Consider the following 15,021-nt stretch of genomic DNA (forward strand, 5'->3'; position numbering starts at 1 on the left):
TTGGGTTCTATTAACTTCTCCAGTCACGAAGCATTTCACGATCTTGATGGTGGCACTAGATCTGCTTGGAATAACGTGAAGTTGCTCAGTGGTTTAGAGTATGTGTTTTTCATTCAATCCCTGTTCTGCCACTTAGTCTCAAATTCTTCAAACTATCCCAAAGGAAATGTCCTCACCTGGGAAAGCAACATAGTATACAACATAGTATACATAGTATACAAATTAAGTATACAAATGTCCTCATCTGGGAAAGCAACATAGTATACAAATTAAGAAAATAGGGGCTGGAGTCAGATGAATTGGATTTGAATCCCAACATTGCCACCAACAATCTGTAAAATATTGGACATGTTAATTAAGGAAGTCTGGTTCTTTACTTCCCCTGACTTGTAGCATGGGCTGTTATAAAGATTGGTTAACATGAGAAGAGCACCTTTAACAGTACCTGGCACAGAGTAATCAGACAACAAATATTAGCTGTTATTTATAAAATGCGTGCAAGGATACCTACCTCTTCAGGTTGCTGATGGTATTTAAATAAGATTAGGTTAAATTACTGACACAGGGTAAATAACGCTAACAATTATTTTTGTTATTGATCTTCTAATAATACTTCAAGTCCTATTGCCGCATAAACATTATAATTTATAGAAAGAGGGAGAAGAATGTGATATGAGAAGATGTGAGGAAGAATAAAAAATACAAATAGCAAGCTAATGAGTTTACTATTTTTTTTAGTGAGTGTATAAGAAAAAATAAGTAAAAAAAAGTTATTTTTTTGGTTTATAATGTCTATGTAAAGGAATGCTTTTATTTTTGCTCTGAGTTGAGGAAAAACAAGTGGGAATTCTTAAGTCTGACAGTAAAATAATAATAAAAATTGCATTTTCTTGGAGAAACTGTGAGGAAAAATCCAGAGTTATTTTTCAGGTGAGGATTTTGTTCTTGCTTATATTTTAGTAGAAGCCCTTGTGGCCAACAGTGGTTAATTGCTTGGCTGCTAACCCAAAGTTCACAGTTTGAACCCACTGGCCACTCTGCAGAATAAAGATGTAGCAGTCTGCTTCCATAAAGACGGCAGTCTCAGGACTGGGCAGTTGTACTCTGTCCTATAGGGTTGCCATGGGTTGGAATCAATTTGCCGGCAATGGGTTTTTTTTTTTTTTTTTTTTTCTGGTTTGTATTATACTGAGAGAGACAAATAGAAAAGAAGTTGTTATTGTTAGGTGCTGTTGAGTCAGTTCTCACTCATAAAGACTCCATGTATAACAGAATAAAACATTGCCCAATATTGCACCATCACAATTGTTGCTATATTTGAGCCCATTGTTCCACCGTGTTAAGGGTTTCATCTCATTGAGGGTATTCCTATTTTATGCTGACTCTCTGCTTCACGAAACATGATATCTTTCTCCAGGGACTGGGCCCTCTTGATAATGCCCAAAGTAAGTGAGATGAAGTCTCGCCATCCTTGCTTCTAAGTAGCATTCTGACTATACTACTTCCAAGACAGATTTAAACAGCTTAATAAAAAGAGGACTCCAGGTGATCATTATTTTATGAAAAAATAAAATAAGCTGTTTAATAGAAAGTGACTGGGCTTGGAGGTAGGGAGGATGGAGTGTCTGCTTTAGATTTGGTTGTAAAGAACTCTCTGAAAAACAAAAACAAAAATAAAAACATAATGGAATTGATCCTTGTGTAATGAAAAGGAGCCTGCTACTCACAAATCTAAGGGAGAGGCTTTCCAGGCAGAAGGGACAGCTGGTATGAGATACTAAGGTGGAATGAGTTTGGCATGTTGGAAGAACAGGAAGAAGGCTCATGGTATTGAAATATAATAAGAGGGGAAGAAACAATAGTGTAAGTTTACATAGGAAAGTTTCATTAGCACCTTGTAGGCCACAGCTGGGAATTTGGACCTAATTTTACATGTGAGGTTTGATAGACGACAACCAGAAAGCTTTGAAAAGCTACTTTAATTGATCTCATTTATATTTTTAAAAGATATCCCAGCTACTGTGTAAAAAAAAAAAATGATTGGCATCAGGGTCAGAACGAAAGCAGGGAAACCAATGATGAAGCTAGAGCAGAAGTCCATATGAGAGCTGGCAGCAGCTTGTTTTAGTTGGTTGCTGTGGAAAGATTCAAGGTACTTTAGAGGAAGGATTGATAGGATTTACTAAAAGATTGTTGCTAGGTGCCATTGAGTCAGTTCTGAATCATAGTGACCCCTGTTGTTGTTAGGTGCCGTTGAGTCCGTTCCGACTCATAGCGACCCTATGCACAACGGAACAAAACACTACCTGGTCCTATGCCATCCTTACAATCGTTGTTATGCTTGAGCTCATTATTGCAGCCACTGTATCAAACCACCTCGTTGAGGGTCTTCCTCTTTTCCGCTGACCCTGTACTCTGCCAAGCATGATGTCCTTCTCCTGGGACTGATCCCTCCTGACAACATGTTCAAAGTATGTAAGACACAGTCTCGCCATCCTTGCTTCTAAGGAACATTCTGGCTGCTCTTCTTCTAAGACAGATTTCTTTGTTCTTTTGGCAGTCCATGGTATATTCAATATTCTTCACCAACACCACAACTCAAAGGGATCAACTCTTCTTCGGTCTTCCTTATTCATTGTCCAGCTTTCACATATATATGATGTGATTGAAAATACCATGGCTTGGGTCAGGCGCACCTTAGTCTTCAGGGTGACGCCTTTGCTCTCCGACACTTTGAAGAGGTCCTTTGCAGATTTGCCCAATGCAATGCGTCTTTTGATTTCTTGACTGCTGCATCCATGGCTGTTGATTGTGGATCCAAGTAAAATGAAATCCTTGACAACTTCAATCTTTTCTCCGTTTATCATGTTGTTGCTCATTTGTCCAGTTGTGAGGATTTTGGTTTTCTTTATGCTGAGGTGTAATCCATACTGAAGGCTGTGGTCTTTGATCTTCATTATTAAGTGCTTCAAGTCCTCTTCACTTTCAGCGAGCAAGGTTGTGTCATCTGCATAACACAGGTTGTTAATGAGTCTTCCTCCAATCCTGATGCCCTGTTCTTCTTCATATACTCCAGCTTCTCGGATTATTTGTTCAGCATACAGATTAAATAGGTATGGTGAAAGAATACAACCCTGACGCACACCTTTCCTGACTTTCAACCAATCAGTATCCCTTTGCTCTGTCCAGACAACTGCCTCTTGAGCACAATTAAGTGTTCTGGAATTCCCATTCTTCGCAGTGTTATCCATAGTTTGTTATGATCCACACAGTCAAATGCCTTTGCATAGTCAATAAAACGCAGGTAAACATCCTTCTGGCATTCTCTGCTTTCAGCCAGGATCCATCTGACATCAGCAATGATATCCCTGGTTCCACGTCCTCTTCTGAATCCAGCCTGAATTTCTGGCAGTTCCCTGTTGATATACTGCTGCAGCTGTTTTTGAATGCTCTTCAGCAAAATTTTGTTTGCATGTGTTATTAATGATATTGTTCTATAATTTCCACATTCAGTTGGATCACCTTCCTTGGGAATAGGCATAAATATGGATCTCTTCCAGTCAGTTGGCCAGGAAGCTGTCTTCCATATTTCTTGGCATAGATAAGTGAGCACCTCAAGGGCTACATCCATTTGTTGAAACATCTCAATTGATAGTCCATCAATTCCTGGAGCCTTGTTTTTCGCCATGCCTTCAGAGCAGCTTGGACTTCTTCCTTCAGTACCATTGGTTCCTGATCATATGCCACCTCTTGAAATGGCTGAATATCGACTAATTCTTTTTGGTATAATGACTCTGTGTATTCCTTCCATCTTCTTTTGATGCTTCCTGCTTTGTTTAATATTTTCCCATGGAATCCTTCACTATTGCAAATCGAGGCTTGAATTTTTCCTTTAGTTCTTTCAGCTTGAGAAATGCCGAGCGTGTTCTTCCCTTTTGGTTTGCCATCTCCAGCTCTTTTTTTTATAGCGACCCCTATGTACAACGAAATACTGCCCAGTCCTGAGCCATCTCACAATCATTGTGCTTGAGCCTATTCTTGCAGCCACTGTGTCAACTCATCTCACTGAGGGTTTCCCTTTTTTTTGCTAACCATCTACACTGAAAGATTACCTAGAGGGGAATCACATAAGAATGCTAGGTTTTGCCTTGAGAAATTGAATTGAAGTTGGAGACATTTACTGAGATTATAGTCATGTTTATAGAAATGCAGGATCGGGATTAGAGGGTTCTTAGGCTCAAGTTTAAAGAGCTACACTGCAGGTATTTCGTAGTTTATTGAACTACTTTTCTTTTGGTGGATGTTTAACTTGTCAATGTTTTCTTCATAAAGGATGACACAATGATAAAATTTGTATGTTCACATTAGCACACTTGTCCTTTTATCCATTAGCGTAAAGAAGTTGAATTACTAGATTAAAGATATGCTGGTTTAAAATACTTACAGACTTTGTAGTTGGTCTTTGGAAAGGCTGTGCCAATTCACTTTTCTACCACAGTGTAAGTATGCTGGTTTCCACAAACTTTCTCAGCACTGTTAGGATCTTTTCTTTTCTAAGCCTTGTGAATCTGAATTGAATCCCATTTCCAGTCAATAAGTACCGAGGGTCCTCTCTTTGGCCAGTTAATTCTAAATGCTTTGAGAGGGAGCTGGGAGGAGATTATCAAAGAAAATGGAGAATAAAATAATAATAAAACCCCTTGCTGTCAAGTTGATTCCAACTCATGGCTAATACTAATTGAATGCTTGTCATTGTCAGGAACAGTAAATACTTTATACATGTAATAACTTATTTAATTTTATTTATATAATTATGAGATCAATCTTATTATTATCTAAAATTTATAGGTGAGTAAACTGAGGCAAGGAGAGGTAAAGTAACTTGCCCAAATTTACATAGTCTGTTAGTGGTAGATATAAAACTAGGCAATATACTTCCAGAATCTGTGCTTCTAATCACTATATGCTACTTAAAATCCATAAGACAGATGGTGCATGTTTTATTTATGTAAAGATAAAATACAAGCATAACATAGTATATGTGGCTCAGATATCAGATACTCTAGTAGTTAGGGAAAAATACAGGTGAGCTAAATAAGTTAGTGTTGATTTGGTTAGGACTTGGTTGAAGTATTGAAAGAGAGAAACTTTCTCTACTTTCTGCTTCTTTGCTCAGGTGGCCTGAAAACATCATTCTCATTGTCATCATCACTACCAATTATTGGGTGCCTATTATGTGCCAGGCTCTGAGTTATAATCTCTGCAGAGATTTCAGCTATACTCGTCTCATCATCTTTTCACAGATGGAGGTGTTGTTAGATGCCATTGAGTTGGCTCCAACTCATAGCAACCCTATGTACAACAGAACAAAACACTGCCTGGACCTGTGCCATCCTCACAATCCTTGTTATGCTTAAGTCCATTGTTGCAGCCACTGTGTCAATCCATCTCATTGAGGGTCTTCCTCTTTTTCGGTGACCTTCTACTTTAAGGCATGATGTTTTTCTCCAGGGAATGGTCCCTCCTGATAACATACCCAAAGTACATGAGTTGAAGTCTTCCCATCCTTGATTTTAAGAAGCATTCTGGCTGTACCTCTTCCAAGATAGATTTATTCATTCTTCTGCCAGTCAGTGGTATATTCAATATTCTTTGCCCACACCATAATTCAAAGGTGTCAATTCTTCTTTGGTCTTCCTTATTCATTGTCTTAGTCATCTAGTGCTGCTATAAAAGAAATACCACAAGTGGATGCCTTTAACAAAGAGAAGTTTATTTTCTCACAATAAAGTAGGTTAAAAGTCCAAATTCAAGGTGTTACCTCCAGGGGAAGGCTTTCTCTCTCTGTTGGCCTTCTCATCAATGTTCCCCTGGACTAGGATTTTTTTCATGCAGGGACCCTGGGTCCAAAGGACCCACTCTGCTCCCAGCATTGCTTTCTTGGTGGTAGGAGGTTCCCAACTCTCTGCTTGCTTCCCTTTCCTTTTTATCTCCTGAGAGATAAAAGGTGGTACAGGCCACACCCCAGGGAAACTCCCTTCACATTGAATTAGGGATGTGACCTGGGTAAGGGTGGTGTTACAATCCCACCCTAATCCTTTTAACATAAAATTACTATCACAAAATGGAGGACAACCACACAATGGTAGAAATCATGGCCCAGCCAAAGTGATACACACTTTGGGAGGGAGACATAATTCAATCCATGGCATTCATTTGTCCAGCTTTCACATTCATATGAGGTGATTGAAAGTATTATAGCTTGGATCAGGTTTAACTTAGTTCTCAAAGTGACATCTTTGCTTTTTAACACTTAAAAGAGGGCTTTTGCTTCAGATTTGCCCAGTGCGATATGCTGTTCAATTTCTTGGCTGTTGCTTCCGTTAGTGTTGATTGTGGATCTTGTACAGTCCATGTTTCAATTATTAACAGATGTTTGTGGCTGTTTCTTCTCATTTTGAGTCATGCCACATCAGCAAATCAAGGTCTTGAAAGCTTGGCTTTATCTACATTGTTAAAGTCAACTCTATTTTGAGGAGGCAGCTGTCCCCCAGTCGTCTTTTGAGTGCCTTCCAGCCTGAGGGGCTCGTCTTTTGGCACTATATCAGGCAATGTTCCGCTGCTGTTCATGAGGTTTTCACTGGCCAATTTTTCACAAGTAGATTGCCAGGTCCTTCTTTCTAGGCTGTCTTAGTCTGGAAACTCCGCTAAAACCTGTCCACCATGGGTGACCCTGCTAGTATTTAAAGTACTGATGGCATATCTTTCAGCATCACAGCAACTTGCAAGCCACCACAGTATGACAAACTGACATATGAGTAGTGGATGGAGATAGGTCAAGTGAAATCCATTTAAGATCCCATATGCATTAGATGGCAAAGCCTGGATTCACACCTAGTTTGCTGATGTCTAACTTCAGAATACATGCTCTTTCTATAGTAGCAAATGGGGAAATAAAAAGACATATTTATAAGCCAGGATGGTGTCAAAATTTTCGGGACAAAATACCCACATAAGTTCACATATATTCAGGTTGGTAAGAAGTAGCCAAATTGTGTGGACTTTGAAAAGCAAAGATGGGGTGGTAAGTCTTGATATTGATATAGGGAAGAATCACTGGAGGATTTTGTAGATGTAAATCCCAAAGTAAGATGATTTTTTTTGAAAAAAGAAACTAATATAGTTACCATTTATTGAGAACCAACTAAATGTTATGAATTTTCAAATATTATCTAATTAATTCTCATGACAACTATGAAACAGTTGAATTTCAGCTAACAGTTAGAAATTTTAAGTAATTTGCTGTTGTTTCCAGGGCTAGTAGATGGTGGATCCAGGATTCAGACACTGGTTTGTCTAATTTTAAAGCCTGTGCTCTTCCCTTGCCATGCTACCCTGCTTGTAAAATGGCTTAGCATTTTAGATCAGACAACATTGTGCCAAATTTGAGAGCAGTGGAGACTGGGGAATGGAACAGCAGGTAGCAGAAATAGCCAGGGTTGATCCTGTTTCATCTCAGGGGACACTCAGAAAGTTAAAAATCTCTTGGTTAGCCTTTTGTTTTTTCCTTGAATAAGCCACAGGTGGAATACACCAAAGTTCTGAGAAATTTCTGATGGTATGTTGGAGTGCTTAAACCTGTCATATTTTGTATTTGGTATATAATCAAGAAATGTTTTTCTCAAAACTGAAAAGTATTACATTTTCAATTGGGTCATCAGAACTAAAGGAGATTTAAATTGGTTATTATGAGAAAGAAGATATCATATTAAGATAAATTAAACTGGTCATGTGGATACTTAAGAGGGAAAATAAATATAGGAATTGGGCAGGAAGCTGTGTCCCTTAGCCTTGACAGTGGTACTTCCTAGAAATTTACTTGGAGGATCTCTTTGGACCTACTTTTCCTCAGCTGTGAAATGAGAAAATGAAATGAGAATAATAACATTTGTTCATAGAGCTATTGGAATAATTACCGTGAAAATTTTGGTAATGTTTGGGATAAGAATTTAGGATCAAAACTGTTCTACCTGGCTCATGGCACATCCACCACAAAGGAGCCCTGGTGGCACGGTGGCTTTAAGTGTTTGGCTGCTAACTTATAGGGTTAGCCTATAGGGTTGCTATGAGTTGAAATTGCTATGGCCTGTATATGAGTCAGAATCGACTCGACAGCAATGGGTTATAGGGTTGCTATGAGTTGGAACTGACTAGACAGCAATGGTTTTTTTGTTTGTTTTAGGAGGACCAAAAAAATGAAAGATTTCCCTTATCAACAAGTATTTATTGTCTTCAGATATTCCATCAGGTATTGTGGTTACTGGAATGTATGAGGCATCGACTCCGTCTTGTTAGATATACAACTATTTTAAAAAAAGAAACACATAATTTAATCATTAAAATAATTGGTGGCCTATGGGTGATACGGCTGATATATGTGCTACAGGAATCAGAGGAGGGAGTGGTCTTTGAAGCATGATGGATAGGGAAGGTTTCTTGTAGGAGATGGAATTTTGCTCCACCTCAATTTTAAGGTAATGAGAAGACTTCTTGATTGATACTCTGCTCCCATGATAACATTGCATCATTAAATTGCAAAGAAAATTAGGGATCAGCCCTTTCATTTCACAGATGTAAAGGCTAAAGCTCAGCAAGGGCAATTTTCCTAGAAGTTAGTTTTTTTTTTTGATGAGAAAATCAGTTGTCAATTCTAAATACATCTGGCTTCCAGACCATTGTGCTTCTTTCCTTTACCGTATGTAATTGTTTCCTTGGGATACTGCTGAAAGGCTGAACTCCATCCGTCACAGTTTATATCCAGGCAATTTTATTTAAGAGTTGAGTTGCCTGTCTCAAATGCTTTTTAGTACGAGGTGGAGTGGATATAGGTTGGTAAGTGAGCATAAATAGACATGAGTAGTTCCGGATTAAATGTCATTCTGTAAATCTAAGGAAATCCTTTGGGATGAATCATACCTAATGAAATGCATGTTATAATTTGACCTTGGGAAGTTTGAAGGATCTTAAGGACAGTGTAACGTATTTCCTAAAAATGAGATGTAATGGGATCTGGGTTGGAAGAGGAAGAGAACAAACACTTACTGAACACATCTTATTTGTCAATGATTGGGTTAAATTTCATTCAACTTTAAGCCTCATAAATTCTATGGGAACAGTGTCATTATTTCTTCCTTCTTGTCAGCTATGTGCTGAAGTGAAAAAGGTAGACTCTAAAGCTTATGCCCTTTCCTGGTTTGCTTTGAACAGTCTCCAGATTGGGGGGGGGGGGCGTGCGGAAATCTCAGATTTTCTTATCTAATAAAATGGGAACATTACCATGCTCATCTATCTCCCGCATAACAAGTGAAGCAGTCTTAGCATCTAACGGGCTAAAGATATGAAAGGATTTTGAAAAATATGACAATATTGTTTTTAGTTAGAGGCATGGGATCACACCTTTTGGGAATTTTAAAATTTCCCCTGTTGTTCATATTAGTATGGTATATTTACATAACATTTTATCTTATGTTAAAGCATGGCCTTTGTGGTTACACATTCCTGGGTTTGAACCCTGTGTACACCACTCTCTAGTTTTGCGGTTACGGGTAAGGAATTTCACCTCTCAGAGCCTCAAATTCTTATTTTAAAATAGGGGTAGTAGTACCTCACAAGTTTGTTATGAACATTAAATCAGATGACAGGTTGAAAACATATTAGTTAGCATTCTGGGTTCCGAGAAGAGGTCTTACTCAAGTTACCTCTAGTAAGTGGAATTTAATGTGAGGGTAACATTTGCCAACAAGAAAGCAGGATCATAAGAGAAACTAAAAAGACTTTGGTTCATGATCAAAAACAGCTCAAAAAAATGTCCAACATTCTCAGTCTAATGTGCTTAAGGGACCAGACAGGCAGAGGTATTAATTTTTTTTCTTTTTAAGATCTTGACATTTCATTAAATTCATTGTGTAGTCATCAGGGGAGAATGGAAGTGTGTTGGGCTACTGTACACATGTTTTAGTGTTCACCGATTTTACAATTTTGAATTCCATGTATGGTAGAGGGGCAAGTCAATATAATCACAGCACTGAGAACCTCTTCCCTCATCTCTATGAGCAACAAATTTTCTTGCCAACTCTTTAACTAGTTCTCCTGGTCTCTGCTGCCTTTTTTTTTTTTGATAATAGACTTAATTTTAAAAGAACAATTTTAGATTTACAGAAACATTGAGAAGATAATACAGAGAGTTCCCAGATACCTCACATCCGGTTTCCCCTATTATTCATATTAGTTATGGTACATTTACATAAAATTTCATTTTACCTTGTTATAATTAATGGACCAATATTGATGCATCATTATTAACTAAAATCAGTTTATTCAGATATTTTTCAGGTTACATAATGTCTTTTTCTGTTCTGGGATTTCATCTAGGATACCACATTATGTTTAGTTGTGTTTTTTAAGCATCTCTTGCCTGTGACAGTTTCTCAGACGTTTCTTAGTTTTGCTGACCCAGATAGTTTTGAAGTCTGTAGCACAGTGGTTAAGAGCTCAGGCTGCTAACCAAAAGGTTGGCAGTTCAAATCCACCAGCTGCTCCTTAGAAACCCTATGAAGAAGCTCTACTCTGTCCTATAGGGTCACTATGAGGTGGAATCGACTCGACCACTACAACAACAAAAATGTTTTTTTTTTGGAGGAGGACTACAAAGATAAAGTGCCATTTTTGTCATATCATATCAAGAGTACCTAGTAACAACATGATTTATAACTATTGATGTTTACCTTGATCACCTGGCTGAAGTAATTTGTAGTAATTTGAAGTAATTTGCCAGGTTTCTCCACTGTAAAGTTACTCTTTTTTTCCTCCTTTCTACACTGTACTTTTTGGAAGGAAGTCACTATACACATCCCACACTTAAGGAGATGAGAGTTGTGCTCTCCCTCTTTGGTTAGAATATCTACAAAAATTATTTGAAATCTCTGCTGTATTTTGTGTCTTATTTCTTTTCCTTTTGACAGTTTGGTGATTCTCTCCATATTATACTATTCAGAGGACATTGTTTGACTAAAATAATACCCACTGCCCCCATTATGCAGGTCTTTGCGCAAGGCTTCCTCAAAGTCATGTCAACCTATGAATTGACTGCCCTTGGCTTACATGTCCATCCTAGGCTAATTAGTGGCCATCCCTTCCCAAGCACAAAAGACAGACTAGAGCTGCTTTTCGCTTCAAATAAGTTAGGTGGGGGGTAGTTTCCCATAGGCATCTCAGGCATTGTAGAAGACAAAATTACTATTATTGTCATTATTTGAAATTACAAGTCTTTCGATCTATTTCTTACCCATAACCAGTTGCCATCAAGTCAATTCTGACTCACACCACATGTGTCAGAGTAGAACTGTGCTGCATAGGGTTTTCAGTGGCTGATTTTTCATTAGTAGGCCACTAGGCCTTTCTTCAGAGGTGTCTTTGGGTGGACTCAAACTGAATGCTTAACCATTTCTGCCACCCGGGGCCTGCTGGCCTATTCCCTACCTGGCATAAAGAAAGATTCTCGGGTTCTGAAGAGAAATACAGCTTGCCCAAGGCCAGATGACTTATAATTGGAAGCCAAGTTTATAGTCTGTGTCTCTGGATTTCCAGTTTGAATGTTTTCCTACATTAGGTATTATTACGTGTTCACCAGCATCGTTAAGGAAAAGCAAACAAACAAACCCGTTGCCATCAAGTCGATTCCAACTCATGGTGACCTCATGTGTGTCACTGTAGCATTGTGCTCCGTAGATTTTCAATGGCTGATTTTTCAAAAGTAGATCAGCTGGCTTCTTAAGGAAAAGCATGTTAAAACATTTTTTTTTCCTGAATAGTACCAATGTATTATGTGTTCCTCAAGAACAGTGCTATTAGTAATCTTTATCAGCATTGACTGTTTATAGATAGATAGGTGGAGATATATAGATATATAGGTAAATTTAAGCACCATATTGTGATGTTGTTGGTTACATTCAAGTCAGTGCAGACTCATGGCAACTTTATATATTACGGAACAAAATATTACCTTTTCCTGTGCCATCTTCGTGTTCATTGGTATGTTTCAGTCATGTCAATCAGTCTCATTAAGGGTTTCCCTCGTTTTCATTAACCCGGTACATTACCAATCATGATGTCTTTTTCTAGTGGTTGGGCTTTCCTGATGACCAGTCCAAAGAAAGAGAGCTGAAGCTTTGCCATCCTTGCTTGTAAGGAGCATTCTGGATATATTTCTTCTAAGATTGATTTGTTTGTTCTTCTGGCAGTCCATGGTATATTCAATATTCTTTGTCGACACCACAGAAGCTTAAAAACCATAACCTTGTAATATTCTTTTTAAACCAATTTAAGTTTTTCTTTTACACTTTTCAACATATTATTCGTATTTTTTGACTCATTTCCAGCAAAATTTCATATGCTGTTACATGTTAAAATGTCATTTATGTTAACTTTGACCACGCTTTAAAAAAAAAAAAATCATTCTTGATTACTTATAATTGATAACTGTTTCTGCCAGCTATGTTCTCTGACTTATGAAGGTACATCAGGTTACTTTCCAATTTGGTACACCAGCATTTGGCCATACCCAGTAGTACTCAAAGCAGAATAGTTAACCAAGATGTTTATTTTAATAGAGTATTAGCTCAGCCTCCTAAACTTCCTGTAAAGAAAAGATACGGTATTAGAAAATGTCAGGTAGAAAAAGCCATGTGAAATAAAGCAATATGAAACCCAGAATCCAGGTATATTATTTTCATTCACTTTTTGTTATAGTCAAATTAAACTCTGCAATATCACTTTTCCTCCAAATATTCTCCTGCTGGGCCTCAGCTTTATGTTTGTATGTCCAAAGCATTTATCTCTCAAGGATTTTCTTAAGTTTCATCTCTCCTATAAATTCATTCTTAATCTTTTAGCTGGTAATAAATTTTCATAACCCAAACACCCATGGCACTTTGTCTTTTGACAAGTATCACTTTTTATTTCAAAGTAGAGCTATATTGGAGATATGACTTAGCTACCCTGTTAGATTATAAGGTTATTGAAGATGAGGCTTTTATCTGATTCACCTCCAGTTAATGTCCACGGGATGTTTAAGCTGATGCTCAGTAATGACTCAGTAAGTGAATGAACAAATAAATAATTTTGGTTGGGTTGATGGAAAATGAGAAATGGATTTGAAAAAGGAAGAAAGGATCCCACTTATATGAAATAAATGAATATTAGACACCAAAAGTTATTAGCATTTAAAAGGTGTGAGAGGGAAGGGAAAAAGTGAGTTTTTGCTCAGCGGACATTGAGTCTATGCTAAAGGTGGAGGAATGATTTAGAAAAGGATACCAATAATGGTTGAACAACATAAAGGAAGTAATCAATGTCACTGAATCATATATGTAGAAATTGTTGAATTGGCAAATGTTTTGTTGTGTGTATTTTCACTACAATAAAGAAAAATAAACAAGAAAGAAAGGGCAAGTCTGAATAATGGGCTCAATATAATTATTCAGCTGATACAACATACTTATTAACAATTGAGATATGGGGAAATGTAGCAGGAAGAATTTCACACCTTGGTGTCATGATTTTCGAACTGTTTATGTCTCTACTTCTTTCATTTTAATCAACAAATCTGTATATGCTTTTTTTTTTTTTTTTTCTGTGCACCACCCATGTGCTAGATGCTGGATATACACTGGTGATTAAAAAGTTATGGTCCCTGCACTTTTGATGAAATGGAGGCTGGCTGAGGCACTCTGGTCCTACCATCTTTAATTGAAAACAAAACACATTTTATTTGTTACATATATTAGGATTATGTTCAAGATCTTACCTGACCAAATTTTATTGTTTAAGCATTAAATGAGATATAACAAGGACAAACATAGCAAGTCCCAGGAAATAGGAAGAAGACACTTAGAAAAGTTTTAAAGGAATAAGCAGAGGGCAAGTTAGGAGAAACAGAGCAGGGTTGTAAGAGTGAAGAGGGTCAGAAGGACAAATAAAGTTTCAGAATGTGACCAACCATGAGTGCCTAGGTAGCTAGACAAAGGTGAAAAGCCACTCAAAGGAGACTCTTGGAAAAAGAAGAGGTTTGATAATTAGATCTCAGAAGAGTTTAGCCTTAGAGATGCTGGATGACAGAATAATAATTGGTAAATATTGAAGAAATGCGTAGAAGGAAGGCCAAGGTGAAATAATCAGTATTCCTCTATCTTGTTTTGAACATGACCAAAATGGGCAATAGATTCGAGATTTGTTCATGTATTTTTCACTCGGTACAGTAAATATTTGATTTTAAAATCAGACAAGGAAAATCCAGCGGATCATTGGTAAATGAGTGAGACATGGTTTTTCTCATCAGCACCTGTAGCCCTTCCAAGGATCATAGCAAATTTCTTTTCTTCTTTTTTTTTCCCCCTAGAGTCAACTGTCTAACCACCAAGAGCATTACTGAAGCTTTGAAGGTAGTTCTAGTCAATAAGCACTGATCAGGGTTTCTGAACTTCTCACCTGACATTTCAGGCTGGTAAGTCTTTGTTGTGAGGAGCTATCCTGAGTGTGGTAGGATGTTTAGCAGCATTGCTGGTTTCTACTCTCTAGATGCCAGTAGTTCTCCTCAATTATGACAACCAAAAATGTCTCCAGGGATTCCCAAGTAGGAAGGGGGGGATAGTCCCTGGTTGAGAACCACTACAAAAATACAAACTAGAAATCAAATCCATTACATAAAATGATGTATATGAGCTTAGTCCAGATTTGTTTGCTGGAATACAGGGGGATGAAACAAAAGTCAACCCCAAAATCAGGCACGAGAGGGTGGTTTAAAAAGCTGTGGTTTGAGAGAAGCACACTGGGCTGGGTGTCAGGAGAACTGGGATCAGTGTAGCTCTGTCACATTCTACCTATGTGTCTCTAAATAAATGACTTCCCCCATTGGGCCTTGTTGATAAAACAAAGGGATTTGAATACAGTAGAACATACTAAGGC

The sequence above is a fragment of the Loxodonta africana genome, chromosome 2 (genome assembly GCF_030014295.1).
Source record: "Loxodonta africana isolate mLoxAfr1 chromosome 2, mLoxAfr1.hap2, whole genome shotgun sequence".
NCBI lineage: Eukaryota > Metazoa > Chordata > Mammalia > Proboscidea > Elephantidae > Loxodonta > Loxodonta africana.